The sequence below is a fragment of the Diaphorina citri genome, unplaced genomic scaffold, assembly GCF_000475195.1.
Source record: "Diaphorina citri unplaced genomic scaffold, Diaci psyllid genome assembly version 1.1 scaffold155, whole genome shotgun sequence".
Lineage (NCBI taxonomy): Eukaryota > Metazoa > Arthropoda > Insecta > Hemiptera > Psyllidae > Diaphorina > Diaphorina citri.
Window position 1 is genome coordinate 267,293 of NW_007377592.1, and position 14,302 is coordinate 281,594.

At 38.0% G+C, this 14,302-nt stretch overlaps 1 pseudogene; it reads left to right on the forward strand.

Moving 5' to 3' along the window:
- LOC103505189 overlaps nucleotides 1-14,302 on the forward strand; it is a 37,766-nt pseudogene that overhangs the window by 8,669 nt on the left and 14,795 nt on the right.

Sequence of the window (14,302 nt, forward strand, 5' to 3'; positions counted from 1 at the left end):
CGCACGCTTAGTCATGTCCTTATTATATCGTGGCATGAACACTTTCTCCTTACTTAGATGACCGAGGTCTATGAGACGATTCCGGGCACGATGTAAAGTGGCAGGGGGAATGTTGTACTTCTTGCACACGTTGGCGAGGTTTATTCCTGCAGAGAGATTTAGATTTTTTTAATATGGTACATTTATTTTAACAAAGGTTAAACTTTACAATAAAGCATCTCCTAACTAAAAAGTTAGGGCTGTGTGTGAGAGAGAGAGATTATCGATCAGTTTTCAGAGACACGAGGTACAAAATGAGTGCCACGACTTAATTGTTAGGGATTCATTGTTACTTTCAAATATTCATGTCAATCATGTCCGTATTGTGCTGCCCCTTGACGGCAACAAACGTTTTGCTCTTTCCTCGAAACTCCTGAGAAATTGTTGGTCTCTCAAAAAGGAACTCTGAAAATCTGCATGGGGCTTAAGGTGTTAAAAAGTCCGTTCCCAATTGTCGTTTGGAAATTCTAAAAAAAAAAAAAAAAAAAAAAAAAATGGGGGAATGTTGTACTTCTTGCACACGTTGGCGAGGTTTATTCCTGTGGAGAGAGATTGTACATAACCCATCAGTATTTTTTAAAGGGATACCATTTCAAGTAGCATTAATGTAACAGGAGAATGGATTCGAATATTTTGTCCTCATTAGACTAGGAACTAGGGTAATTGAAAGAGTATATGCTAAATATGTATTAATTTTTGGAGTCCGCCGCACAGTAAATGAGCGAAACCCCTAAATACGGCCCTGTGATCGGCAGAAATCAACTGAATCACAAACTTTTATTTAGAATTCCTACATCAAATCTAGCAACTGCCCTTGAAATCCTAACAGCAGCAAATTATCGAGTCTTCACTGAACCATAAATGTCGTCATGTCTACGCCTTCTGAAAAGATATTTAAGTTTCAACCGCTTTCAAACTGGCAACCGGTTTTGACTCAATCAATAAAACACGTCAACTTTCTTCTCTTACGTAGAAAAAGGTCTCGAGATTGGAATTTCCAACACCGGTCATCATATTTGAACATAGCACCAGTAAATCAACATTGGCATTACTTTTAATGAAGAAATGTGATTTGACATCGGATACTCAACTGTAAACCAGAGTAAGCTGGATTCATTGTTCCTGGTTCAAATGGACTCGAGTTAAATAATCTATAGAAATCAAAGCAAATACAGCATCTTTAGAAATCAAAGCCAAAGACTGCATAATTTCTTAAGCTGGATAAGTAAGTCTGGGGTCTACATTCTCAGGGTTTATTAGCCTATGAGAATACTTGGAGACTACGCCCGAACGGTCTCCGAGCATGATATTGTAGACTCGAGGACACAAGAGTCAGATATGTTGCACTATGTTATGCACCTACCAATCGTGCTTCACCTGGGGTCACAAATTCACTTGCACTTTCTTCTAAGAATATTTTACTAGGAAACAATTAAAATGGAGAAATCCTAGATCAAAAGTATCACGATGGTAAGCGTAGCCGCTCGAATGCATCCACCGATTTCATATGATTGTGATAAGTCGACTAGTTAACATCTGACGGCTAGGTTGTAGCCAAGCGATGAAATAACCCACGGTGTGTAGACTGGCTGATGACAAGTATACTTTAGTAATAGAACACGAACTCTATGAGTCTCAGCCAACTGATTTTGATTATGTTTGTGATAAGTCGACTAGTTAACATCTGACGGCTAGGTTGTAGCCAAGCGATTAAATAACCCACGGTGTGTAGACTGGCTGATGACAAGTATACTTTAGTAATAGAACACGAACTCTATGAGTCTCAGCCAACTGATTTTGTATCAGGATGAGTTTCATAGTTGCGATCAGACAGTGGAGTATGAGTGTTGTATGGTTCAGAGTCAAACACTCTCGCATGTGATTGAAACTCTCCAGAGCGTGAGTCACTCATGTCTAGCCTCCGTGATTCAAATTCTCCTCTGAAATGAGATTCTATCCGACTGCTCACTACCTCCGTGAGGTGGTCAAATCTCCTCGCATGAGGAGGATCTGTATGATGAGCCTCATATCTTCGTCCCTCATGTCCTGTCTCGAATCTACTTTCTTCTTGCGTCCCACGAACGTGCGGTTCAAATCTTTTTCCACTATTGGAGTCCTGGAGAGAATCGAACCTGCGTACTTCCGTCGGGTCATGAGTTAGTTGAAGCTGGAAATCGAACCTGCGACCGTCGGTATTGTCAGGCTCGGTGGATGGGGTAATATCTACCGCAACCTGGGCATGCTGGGATCGCAACGTATGCAGGAATTCGTTGGGGATCTGGAATCATGGAACAAATGGTGTTAGAATCTAACCCCTGTTGCAGTAGTGAAGTGAGCAAGACTCTCGTCTAGTGGGAGGAAAAAAAGTTGGTTAGAATCTAAGGCAAGCCCCCTCCCCTTTCCAATTGGTTTCATCATTTGACCACATTAATATTAATAATACAACTTTCTACTGGAGGTCTCATCTTTAGTCTCATAAGCGCCGCTTACTTTGTAAACTGTGTTCATAAATATGTACCTGAACATTAATGCTTTTGGTGACAGGTTCCATAACACCATATGCTAGACTTCCATTGGGTAACACAAGTTCCAGCTTCACAGCAACACCAGATTTCAACATTTCTGCACATTGCTCTGAAGATAATTGTAGAAAGCTCTGGGGAATATAAACACAAATACAATAATTGAATTTTCTGGGTTAAAACAACTACTATCTCTACAATTATTGTGGATATTTTGCTTCCCTTGCTATTCTTCCTCATTTGTAAAAAAACCTTTAACTTTCTATTTATGTAAACTGGTAATGCCACTTATTTAAAATAGCTCAATATTGTCATTTTAAGGCTAAATTTCTCTAAGATCATATCAAAATCTTTGAAGCATCCTGCATGTTGCCTCATGTTCAGATCAATTAAGACGGTTTTGAATCATTCTTAGGTGCAGCATGATATGTACATGTTATCTCAGTATAGGTAATAAAATTGTGCTCTTGGTTTAATTGAATTTAATTGACAGCATTTCCACTTACATCAGATGATGAGAATGTCTGTGACAGACCATCTGATGTGGACTGTGTGTATTGGAGAGGAGGAGGGGAGATGGCATGGCTAGAAGAGTGAGGGTAGAAATTTTCACCCTCCTCAATGTGAGAGGAGGGAATAGTACGAGGTGGGGGAGCAGAGTCCATGTGGTCAGTGGTTGGGGGTGCTCCATGGAAATCTGAAAGTCAAAACAATCACAAAAATCATTTACTGAGTAGTTTGAGTCATTCATTAATGGTTCTTCATCCTAACTCTCTTTTCTGTAATTTTCTGACAATAAGACCACTGTTATTACAGTTGCCTATCAAACTTCTTCAATTATAATTGTGGGCGATTTTCGCTTTCCACTACTTCTCTTAGGGAACCTATACTTAAAAAGTATTTTTGCTCTCATTAAATTTTCACGATTTTCCATTTTCATATTTCATGACTTTTCCATGTTTTCCAGGTCGCGTACATACGTACATTGGGCGATTTTCGCTTTCCACTACTTCTCTTAGGGAACCTATACTTAAAACGTATTTTTGCTCTCATTAAATTTTCACGATTTTCCATTTTCATATTTCATGACTTTTCCATGTTTTCCAGGTCGCGTACATACGTACAGCACGATTTTCCATTTTCATATTTCATGACTTTTCCATGTTTTCCAGGTCGCGTACATACGTACAGACCATGGGCTAAAAACCCCTTTTTTTGGAATCAGGGGACCCCCCAAAAAGATATTTCCACAAATTTACCGATTTTGAAAATTTGGACCGATTGCAATACTTTCTCATTGGAATCAGGGGACCCCCCAAAAAGATATTTCCACAAATTTACCGATTTTGAAAATTTGGACCGATTGCAATACTTTCTCATTTCTAGTATAGCTTCGCTAGTAATAGAAAATAAAAAAACGGGAAAGTCCTTTGGTAGGAAAGATAAATAAGAAGCATGAATAGTTGAATACATCATTCTATGTAAACATCGCAAAGTGTCTCAGGGTGTGAGGGTTAATTGGAAACTTGTTATCAACACATCTCACTTCTGTTAGGAGTTATAATCGGTTCTGGTTTCTAGTAAAAGTCAAAGCTCTGGATCGGATGTTTATGAAGACGAGTACATACTTTGGAGAAATGGAAATAAGAAACTGGTATGTGAGATTACGTGACACGGTCGTAATGATCTGTGGTATGACCAAATTAGTGATGTAACTCTTGTGGAGAAAACAATAGAAAATCTCGACCCCACTTGATGTTTTAATGCGCAATGCCACACTATAATTACACTTAACTAGTTTGTTCTAGAAATTAGATTAGATAAACTTAATCCAATGTTTGAAATCAACAAATTGGGTTGCTTAATGGCCTTAATCTAATTCGGTGAACAGAAAATCTCGACCCCACTTGATGTTTTAATGCGCAATGCCACACTATAATTAAACTTAACTGGTTCTCGAAATTAGATTAGATAAACTTAATCCAATGTTTGAAATCAACAAATTGGGTTGCCTTAATCTAATTTGGTGAACTTTAATCTCAGAGGGGGGAAGAAACTTGTATCCATCAATGTCATAGTGGGCACTGTGCCGATTATCGATCAATTAGGCAATCATTGTACCATCGCGTCTTTTCCACATTCATTAGATTCTTATACCTATGGCCTAACTAAGCAATGTAAAAACAAAATTAAACTTAAATTTATACAAAATATCGTAGTTCACATCACACCTTGGGTATGTACAATAGCTTTTTTGACAAAGTGACCCTGCAAATCGGTGGTAAGCTTTCAGATTCAGAAGAACACAAGTAATAGAAGATAAAACTGACTTGAAAATGAGAAAAAAGGAGTTTTCCACAAAAATTAAAGCAATAAATAAAAGAAAATTGGAAAAACACAAGTTGAAAAAGAAAATTTTTTAACCAAAACCAACTTAACCAACCAAAACAAATCACATGTGAGTTTTCCGACTGGTGGATTTTACAGGGTGAACAGACACTCATTCACTTGGACATTCGTTCACCATTGTTGCCAGACTGGATTTTTGCTCAGCGTTTCCGAAAATTTTCAAGCCCTTTGATTGGTTGAAATGTGGCGCGAGATTTTTAAAATTGATAAAAAACAACAATCCTAAAAAATGTATTGTGAACTTCGTTCCTTCTCCTTCGTGTCCATTTCCATTTATTTGTTCAATTGTATTATTAATATTTTACTGATTCAACTCTTTATTATCAATAAAACACTCAGAAAGAGAGAGAGACTTGCTCCTATTCAGTTTGGCTACTTGGATCGGATCAGATACAACTGAAGTGAAACAACTTCAGTACCCCTAGTAGACTCCTTTTCTTCTCAAAACCTGAGTTTGTACCAGATGGGGAATTATGGCTGGTTCTCTCAAAAGTAGATGTGATGTTCCTTTTGTTTTAGTGAACAAAACAAATGTTCTCATAAATTTCCTCGAAGTTTTCTCTAATACATATTTTAATAGTAGGATTAGTCGATAGTTTTTAAATAGGTAGACTTAGGACTACAAAAGTTTGCAACTAGTGGTAGCTAAATACCTAACCTTGTGTGTGCTTTTCCTGTGATATTGTAACCTCCAACCTACCAACTACCAACCAAGTGCCTCATATTGTTTTTAACCACTATCTGTCATCATGTGTCTAAATTGCTTCTCTCGCTTTCGACCGCGCTACAAGCGGCTGGTCGACAACATCTTCCCTCTGTCTCCCGAGGAAGGTCTCGTCAAAACAAACATGGAGAAGCTGACATTCTACGCTTTGTCGTCACCTGAGAAGCTCGACCGTATTGGAGAGTATCTCTATCAGAGAGCTAGCCGTGACATTTCTCGACGTCGTAACGGCTATGTTGTGATAGCCATGGAGGCTATGGACCAACTCCTAGCAGCGTGTCACTCCCAAACACTCAACCTGTTTGTTGAAAGCTTTCTCAAGATTGTGCAGAAACTTTTAGAGTCTCTCGACCCGGACTTGCAAATCCTGGCGACCAATTCGTTTGTGAGGTTTGCCAATATTGAAGAGGATACGCCTAGTTATCACAGGCGATATGATTTCTTCGTGTCAAAGTTCTCGGCGCTGTGCCATAGTAATTATGCTGATGTGACAAAAAGGAATAAACTGCGCTTAGCGGGAATACGAGGTAAGAGATGAGACGTCACCCGCCTTCTACGTAGGAGACCCGGCTTCGAACATTTCAAATTCTGTTAAGAATTCAATAATTCAATTCTGAAGACTTTTTTTCTTTTTGATAGCTCTAGCTGTTTTTAGCCATTTGAATGTTAACAAGCTGTATTATGGGTTTACACTCGTACTTTAAGCATTGTAACTCAAAGAAATGAAATTTATTAGGTAGGTGTGTAGGTAGTAGGTACGTAGGTGTCTACATTTTTTTTTTTTTTTTTTAATTATATATTTTTTTTTTTTTATTTTTTTAAATTTTTTTTCTCCCAAATTTTTTGGTTTCTTTTTTTAATTATATATTTAAATATCTACTTATTCATCCACAATTTCAGGTATCCAGGGCGTGATTCGGAAAACCGTATCGGACGATTTGGTGGAGAATATTTGGGAGAGTACTCATATGGAGAAGATTATCCCGTCCCTCCTGTTCAATATGCAGGAGTCGGGACATTATCAGAGTCCTGCTGATCCAGAGCCTGAGGCTGAAGAGACGGGGAAAATGATGAATCTACAGGTAGGTACTAGATACCCATTACACATTTTAAATTTTTGTTGAAATTTAAAAGAGTAAATAAGTATATCAAACAGGTACCTACCTAACCAGCCTAGTTTACTTGGCACATAAGTAGAACACCTGCCTTGAAAGTGCTAGGTCACAGGTTCAATTCCCACCCAGAGCACAATTATTCCTAAACAAAAGGTTTGATCTTGGAGGCTGGCTTTCTCCTGTGTATTATCCTTCTCTTGATTCAAGTCTGACAAGACCTCAATAATCAAGTTTGTGGGAAATTAAACTTCAAGGAAAAGACCTATGTTATTATCACTATCTGCCAATTCTACTTTCATCAATTTTATCCTACAAACTTCAATATCTTACCTGAAAAAAGGGGCTAGATGCTGACAGTATGATTCGGTGAGCTTGAAATGCCTCTCCCTCGGCTTTCAATGTTACATCAACCATGCTCTCCATTTTGAGCAGCTGGTAAAGCTCGAAAGCCAAATGGACTTGAAAGTTCTGCCATTTCATGCAAAAGTTGGTTCCTGTGGTGATAGCAGCCATTCTTATTGATAGACGAGTAAATAAGTATATCAAACAGGTACCTAGCCAGCCTAGTTTACTTAGCACATAGAACACCTGCCTTGATTGAAAGTGCTAGGTCACAGGTTCAATTTCCACCTAGAGCACAATCATTCCTAAACAAAAGGTTTGATCTTGGAATGGCTGGCTTTCTCCTGAGTCTTGTCCTCTTGATTTAAGTCTGACAAGACCTCAATAATCAAGTTCCCGGGAAATCAAACTTCAAGGAAAAGAGCTATGTTATTATCACTATCTGCCGATTCTACTTTCATCAATTTTATCCTACAAACTTCAATATCTTACCTGAAAAAAGGGGCTTGATGCTGACAGTATGATTCGGTGAGCTTGAAATGCCTCTCCCTCGGCTTTCAATGTTACATCGACCATGCTCTCCATTTTGAGCAGCTGGTACAGCTCGAAAGCCAAATGGACTTGAAAGTTTTGCCATTTCATGCAAAAGTTGGTTCCTGTGGTGATAGCAGCCATTCTTATTGATAGACTGAAAAAATCTGTTGATACTGGAGGTAGTTCACATCACACCTTGGGTTTGTACAATAGCTTTTTTGACAAAGTGACCCTGCAAATCGGTGGTAAGCTTTCAGATTCAGAAGAACACAAGTAATAGAAGATGAAACTGACTTGAAAATGAGAAAAAGCAAAAGGAGTTTTCCACAAAAATGAAAGCAATAAATAGAAGAAAATTGGAAAACACCACAAAGTTGAAAAAGAAAATTTTTATTTTTTAACCAAAACAAATCACATGTGAGTTTTCCGACTGGTGGATTTTACAGGAACTAATCTGCCATGTGAAAGAGCGTATTTTATTCATGAGGAACGAGTCATCTATGAAAAATACGCTTTTTCAGCAGCGCAGTCTAGCGTGTGACGTATGAACTTCGAACTTTCCAACGCGCGAAATTTTAAAACGGAAGCAAAAAAAATGGTCAAAATGGAAAGTACTAAAGTAGAAAAACTGATATTTACTGATAAGAGTTTTTCTCTTTTTATTTGAGTAAATGTTACCACCCAAGTCTCTATGGTAAGTACAAGAAGTCCATCAGAACATTCCCTAAACACTAATGCAGAATAAAAGTGGTTTTTGATAAGATACCATTTAATTTCTTTAGCCTAAATGGTATCTTGAGGCTAAAGAAATTGAGAAATCACATTAACTTTTATCTTGTTGGAATTGAAATATGTGAGAAGTCTCTTTAATCCCATCAGTCTTTAAAGTAGCTTTTATTTGAAAAACTTCACTTTTCACATGCTGAATTTTCCAGACTTACTTGAAAGAAAGTCTGTGGCAGAGTTCTCCTGAAGGAGCTCTACCACCGAACCACTGATCTTGTCTTTCACTGTGAGCCTTTTAAATATTTTACCAGGGAGGAAGGAATGTTCCTAGACTTTGTGAGTTCCATATATCTCTATGAAGAGAATTCCATAGGCTTCTTCCCTCGATCCAACTTCAATGGTGTACCCCCAAAAACCTAACCAATAATCGCCATTCATTGGTGTTGTGATTAGCGCGGTGCCCTTCGGATGTGTGGGTTGGTGGTGCGAGTCCACGTCAAGCATGAAAATTTAATCGGGGAACTGATTAATTTATTGTTTTCTACGTAGGTGGTGCACGCTATCCTGATGCAATTGAAGGAGAGTGTTGTGCGATTACCAGATGAAGATGAAGAAGAGAAGCTCTACCAGGAAGCCCTTATCTTTGCTCTGGGTAAGCACAACATACAAACTGTACCTATATATTATGTATTACAACCTGTAGAATGTAGATTAAGTTACAAGTGTTACAGCCTGTAGATCAAGATTATTGAACCAACTACTGTCTTTCAAGTACCAACTTACCAGAAGGTCTGTGTTTGATTCTGGCTGTAAAAAAAAAAAAAAAAAAAAATGCACCCACCCCGACTTATTTCACTACCTGGCTTTAATAAGATAGTTCACCCTAAAGGATATACTCTCCGGTTTCACAACTGTAAATCCTTCTCAAGAGAGTAAAATCCTTTAGTTATCCACAGTCCACAATTTTCCCACTGTGAACAGCAAAGTCAGTCCTCAATATCTCAAAACCATTTGACAACCTATGATATTTGGAAAGCTGTACTGAATAGGTAAAAAGAAAAAAAAACCTGGCACTTGAAGGACCAATGTAGACCTGCAGAAGTGTGTGTGTGTGTGTGTGTGTGTGTGTGTGTGTGTGTGTGTGTGTGTGTGTGTGTGTGTGTGTGTGTGTGTGTGTGTGTGTGTGTGTGTTCTATTCATTAACAAGGTTTGTTTATTTTCTCTTGGGTTGTGACTAGGCTAGGGTTGCTGTTTTGGTTCTGTATTGTGGATGCCTACTATGTCCAGGGTGTAGTGATCATTTCACTAACCGTAGCCAAAAGAAACAATGGTCCACATGTATTAATGTCTCCTGTGCAGCTAAACCATAAAATAACAACATGACTGATTGACTAAAGGATATTATCATGACCAAATACATTTCAGAGCATTCTCAGGTTTGTGAGGAAAATCATTATTACTAGTGTTTAGCTAAAGAGGTCCCACTGGTTTATTGAAGTTCAGTACAGCTGGCTTATCCCAGCCCCAATTAGGCTATGCGAGGTTAATGTGAGCTTGGCACCAAATGTCTGAAATAGCTGTCAAGGAGACAATATTTTTGACATAGGAATTTTTTTTTGTTTCAGGTTCCCAGTCATGTTCCTCCATTTACCAATGTACCTGTCTAAGAAAAAGGATACAATTTCCTGATGTAAGAGGATTTGAAGCAATTCAAGACCATTCTGTAAACTCCAATTTCATTGTGACTTCTTATAAGATGGACATTCATGACTTATCTTTACCTATGGTTTATTGCTGTTCAGTACAGCTGACTTATCCCAGCCCCTATTAGGCTATGTGAGGTTAATGTGAGCTTGGCACCAAATGTCTGAAATAGCTGTTAAGGAGACAATATTTTTGACATAGGAATTTTTATTTGTTTCAGGTTCCCAGTCATGTTCCTCCATGTACCAATGTACCTGTCTAATAAAAAGGATACAATTTCCTGATGTAAGAGGATTTGAAGCAATTCAAGCTGTAAACTCCAATTTCATTGTGACTTCTTATAAGATGGACATTCATGACTTATCTTTACCTACCACTTTACAAGTAAACAAACAGTGCTGTTTAAATTTTAATCTCTCTGTTTTAAAAATGTAACAATGTACCTATGTAGGTAGTTTCATTACTTCAATAGTAGATGTGATGTTCCTTTTGTTTTAGTAAACAAAACAAATGTTCTCATAAATTTCCTCGAAGTTTTCTCTAATACATATTTTAATAGTAGGATTAGTCGGTAGTTTTTAAATAGGTAGACTTAGGACTACAAAAGTTTGCAACTAGTGGTAGCTAAATACCTAACCTTGTGTGTGCTTTTCCTGTGATAGAATAGAATAGAAATGAATAGAGTCTGGCTGGGGGACTTTAAAGAGAACGTGTACCAGCCTGAATTTCCCTTGCTAAATAAATAGCGAGGGTTGAGTGCGAGGGGCATCCCCTCGTAAAATTTGTAGCCAAAACCAAATATCAGGCCAAAGCAATCAGCAATCACCCTTGTTAGGGCTGACGAAGAACGCCGACCCCGTCTGTACACAGGAAAAGGCGAAGAAAAAGAAGAAGAGGAGTATTTAATGGAATAATATGAAATGTGGCATAATCAATTAGTTTTATCTTTCAGGTCCCTCTCAATGAGACGGACATCTACTTCAGCGAAACCGAGCTGGGAGAATATTTGAAGAATACGGAGCTGGAAGCTATGGCTAACAATGGACATAATAGTTTTCATCATAGACATAGCTGGGCAGAGAATACCAGTGTAACCACGCTGCAGAGTAGTAATTCCGATCTAAATACAGAGGTAAGGTTTGTAGAAACCAGAAAGTTTGGGGTTCGATGCCCACCATAAAAAAAAGAAAAAAAAATGCAAATATTTTCAAAGGTTCTTTTCTGGTTATTGTATTGACCCAGTAGGTACTTAAATGGGTAGTTTTTTTTTTTTTTTTTTTTTTTTTTTTTTTTAAAAGGGGGTTTTCCCCCCCTTTTTTTTTTGGTAGAAAAAAACATTTTTTTTTTAAAGATGAGTGTTTCACCGCCGTTTTTATTTCGTAGCAATGAAACAACTGCTACGTTGGACGCATGTGGTCTGTGTCGTAGCATGCCCATCCCGTAGTATGCCTCTCATCCGATGGACGAGAAGAGACACAATACTCCCCATTTAGGTGCTGGGTCAACACGAGAACACCAGAAAGTAACCCGTTGAAATATTTGGCTAAGACTTTTAGGTAATCAAAATAAGGGGCTAAGACTTACAGGTAATCAAAATAAGGGGCTAAGACTTACAGGTAATCAAAATAAGGGGCTAAGACTTAGGTACATAATATAGTACATACTGTCTATTTCACAACTGATGTACTTTGTCACAACCATACATTAAAAAAACTTAATGTTAAGTGATAAGTGGGTACACATACTTATTCCTAATTAAATTGTTTATTCTAACCACTTTCCCCTTTTTTTACAAATTTATTATGCATGCCGTTTACGAAAATAGCAAATACCTAGGATAAATATGTACATAGGGTAATTTTAGCATACATATTACATACGTACTTACATACACTCAAGTTGTTTCACACAAGGTTATTGAAATTCAGATGAATTCAAATGGATTTCAAAAGATGAAATTATTACAGGTAGGCCCAGATGTGTAATTCTATTAATGCATTTATTTTTTGTGATATTAAAACTTAATTGGCCGAATCAACGCAGTATAAACTATGACCGACACATAATTGAGATAATCATATGGTACTCTAGTTTCCAGGTTATTGAAATTCAGATGAATTCAAATGGATTTCAAAAGATGGAATTATTACAGGTAGGCCCAGATGTGTAATTCTATTAATGCATTTATTTCTGGTGATATTAAAACTTAATTGGCCGAATCAACGCAGTATAAACTATGACCGACACATAATTGAGATAATCATATGGTACTCTAGTTTCCATCTTACTGAATGTTAAAGTTCCTACAGACGATGAATTCATTTGCCTCCAATTTGATAGAGAGAACTGTAACCACATTGGTCTTATCTAGGGATGGGCGATATTTATAAAAATATCGATATTTCCGATATCGATATATCGAAAGTAAATATCGATATTACCGATATATCGAAAGTAAAATATCGATATTACTACATATCGATATTTTTCATATATTACTACATATCGATATTTTTCGATATTAGGGTCTCTTATCGTCCCGAAATCGAAAAGAGGAGAACAAGATAGGAGAAAACCAGCCGAGAACGAACCCTATCTTTTTAGAATAATGGTCGCCTCGTTCGATAATCGAACCCGCGACCTAGCGCTTACAAGGCAGGAGCGCTACCCTAACTAGGCTTGCTAAGTTCATAAATAAATACCGAAATAAGTATTTTATTTAAAGGCAGACAATGGGCTGCGTCCATTGGTTTCAGTCCATTTTGACAGATAAACGCGTCGTGTCGTCTGTAGGCACCTTTATAAAACTAACTACCTACCTAGAAAGTTCAGTGATCTAGCGAGCTTTACATTTCGAAATATTGGGCAACCTAGTAATTTCAATAATATTGGGCAAGCTAGTCATTTCAAATCATATTGGGCAACCCGACAGCACTTATCTTTCTGTGTAGAGATAGGAATAGTACATTACTACATATGTACGTGATTCTATCAAACTGCCAATAATTTTACAAGTAAACTATTATGTCCGTTGAATGTTATTATCAGAGAACGATTCAACCTTCGGTGCCTATTGGTCTGTTGGCCTAGCAAGCAGAAGGTTCGATTACCAACCAAATCAAAATGAAACTCAGTTTTTGCCTAGGAAACGAAAGTCTGTGGGCTCAAACCCAGATTTCCACACTGATTTAAAATGGCGACGCTTCGAAACATAGTAGTCATGATGTGCAGTAATCAATAACAATTAATAGGTACGATTCGAAACGAAACTTGGTCAACATTTCTGTCCCGGATGGAATTTGGGCCTCCGGTTTGAGAGGCAGTGTTCTTGACCATTCAGCCACAGAGGTGAGCATTCATATTATCTATACCTACTTATCCGAAACCTTTATGTTTTCCAGAGTGGGCAACGCAAGCGGGCAAATTCTCATCAACAGTCAGCCGCAGGATGTCAAGCAGTTCCGCAAGCTATCCCGGTACATAATGCAGGAGGATCTGCTCCAGCCTGGCATCACTGTACTCGAATCTATGATGATAGCAGCTCATCTCAAACTGGGCAACTCACAAACCAAAGCTCAGAAACTAGAAACTGTAAGTACCTTCAATTATGTCTACAGTTTAGACAAAGAGTAAAATCGTCAATAGAGCGAGAGTTATTGTATATGTTTGAAAATAAATAAAAATTGATTTATTGTAGGTATATATAAAAAAATAAACTTCAAATAAATATTGGATGCGTCCGCCTAGTTAGCTTGGAGGGTAAGCCCGTCTTGTAAGCGTTAGGTCGCGGCTTCAATTCCCGCCCGGGGTGGATTTTATCTTAAACAGATAAGGTTCGTTCTCGGAGCGGCTGGCTTTCTCCTATCCTGTCTTCCTTGTCTCTTCGCTTCCGGAACGTAACTGCTAAGGTTTTTAGGGACGAAGGTTTTTCCTCCAATCGGAGACAAGCTATGCCGGGTCGGAGGCATACTACGAGGTGGCCATGCTACGACACAGACCACATGTGTCTAATGTAGCAGTTGTTTCATTTCTACGAAATAAAACGGCGGTGAAACACTCTATTTTTTTTTTTTTTTTTTTTTTTTTTTTTCCCTTTCAAAACCTCCCTTCATTCGGTGACAAGCTACCCTCCTCACATTTACCTCACCCAGCCTGAGTGGAGCCGGGAAAATCTAGCACTCGATTGC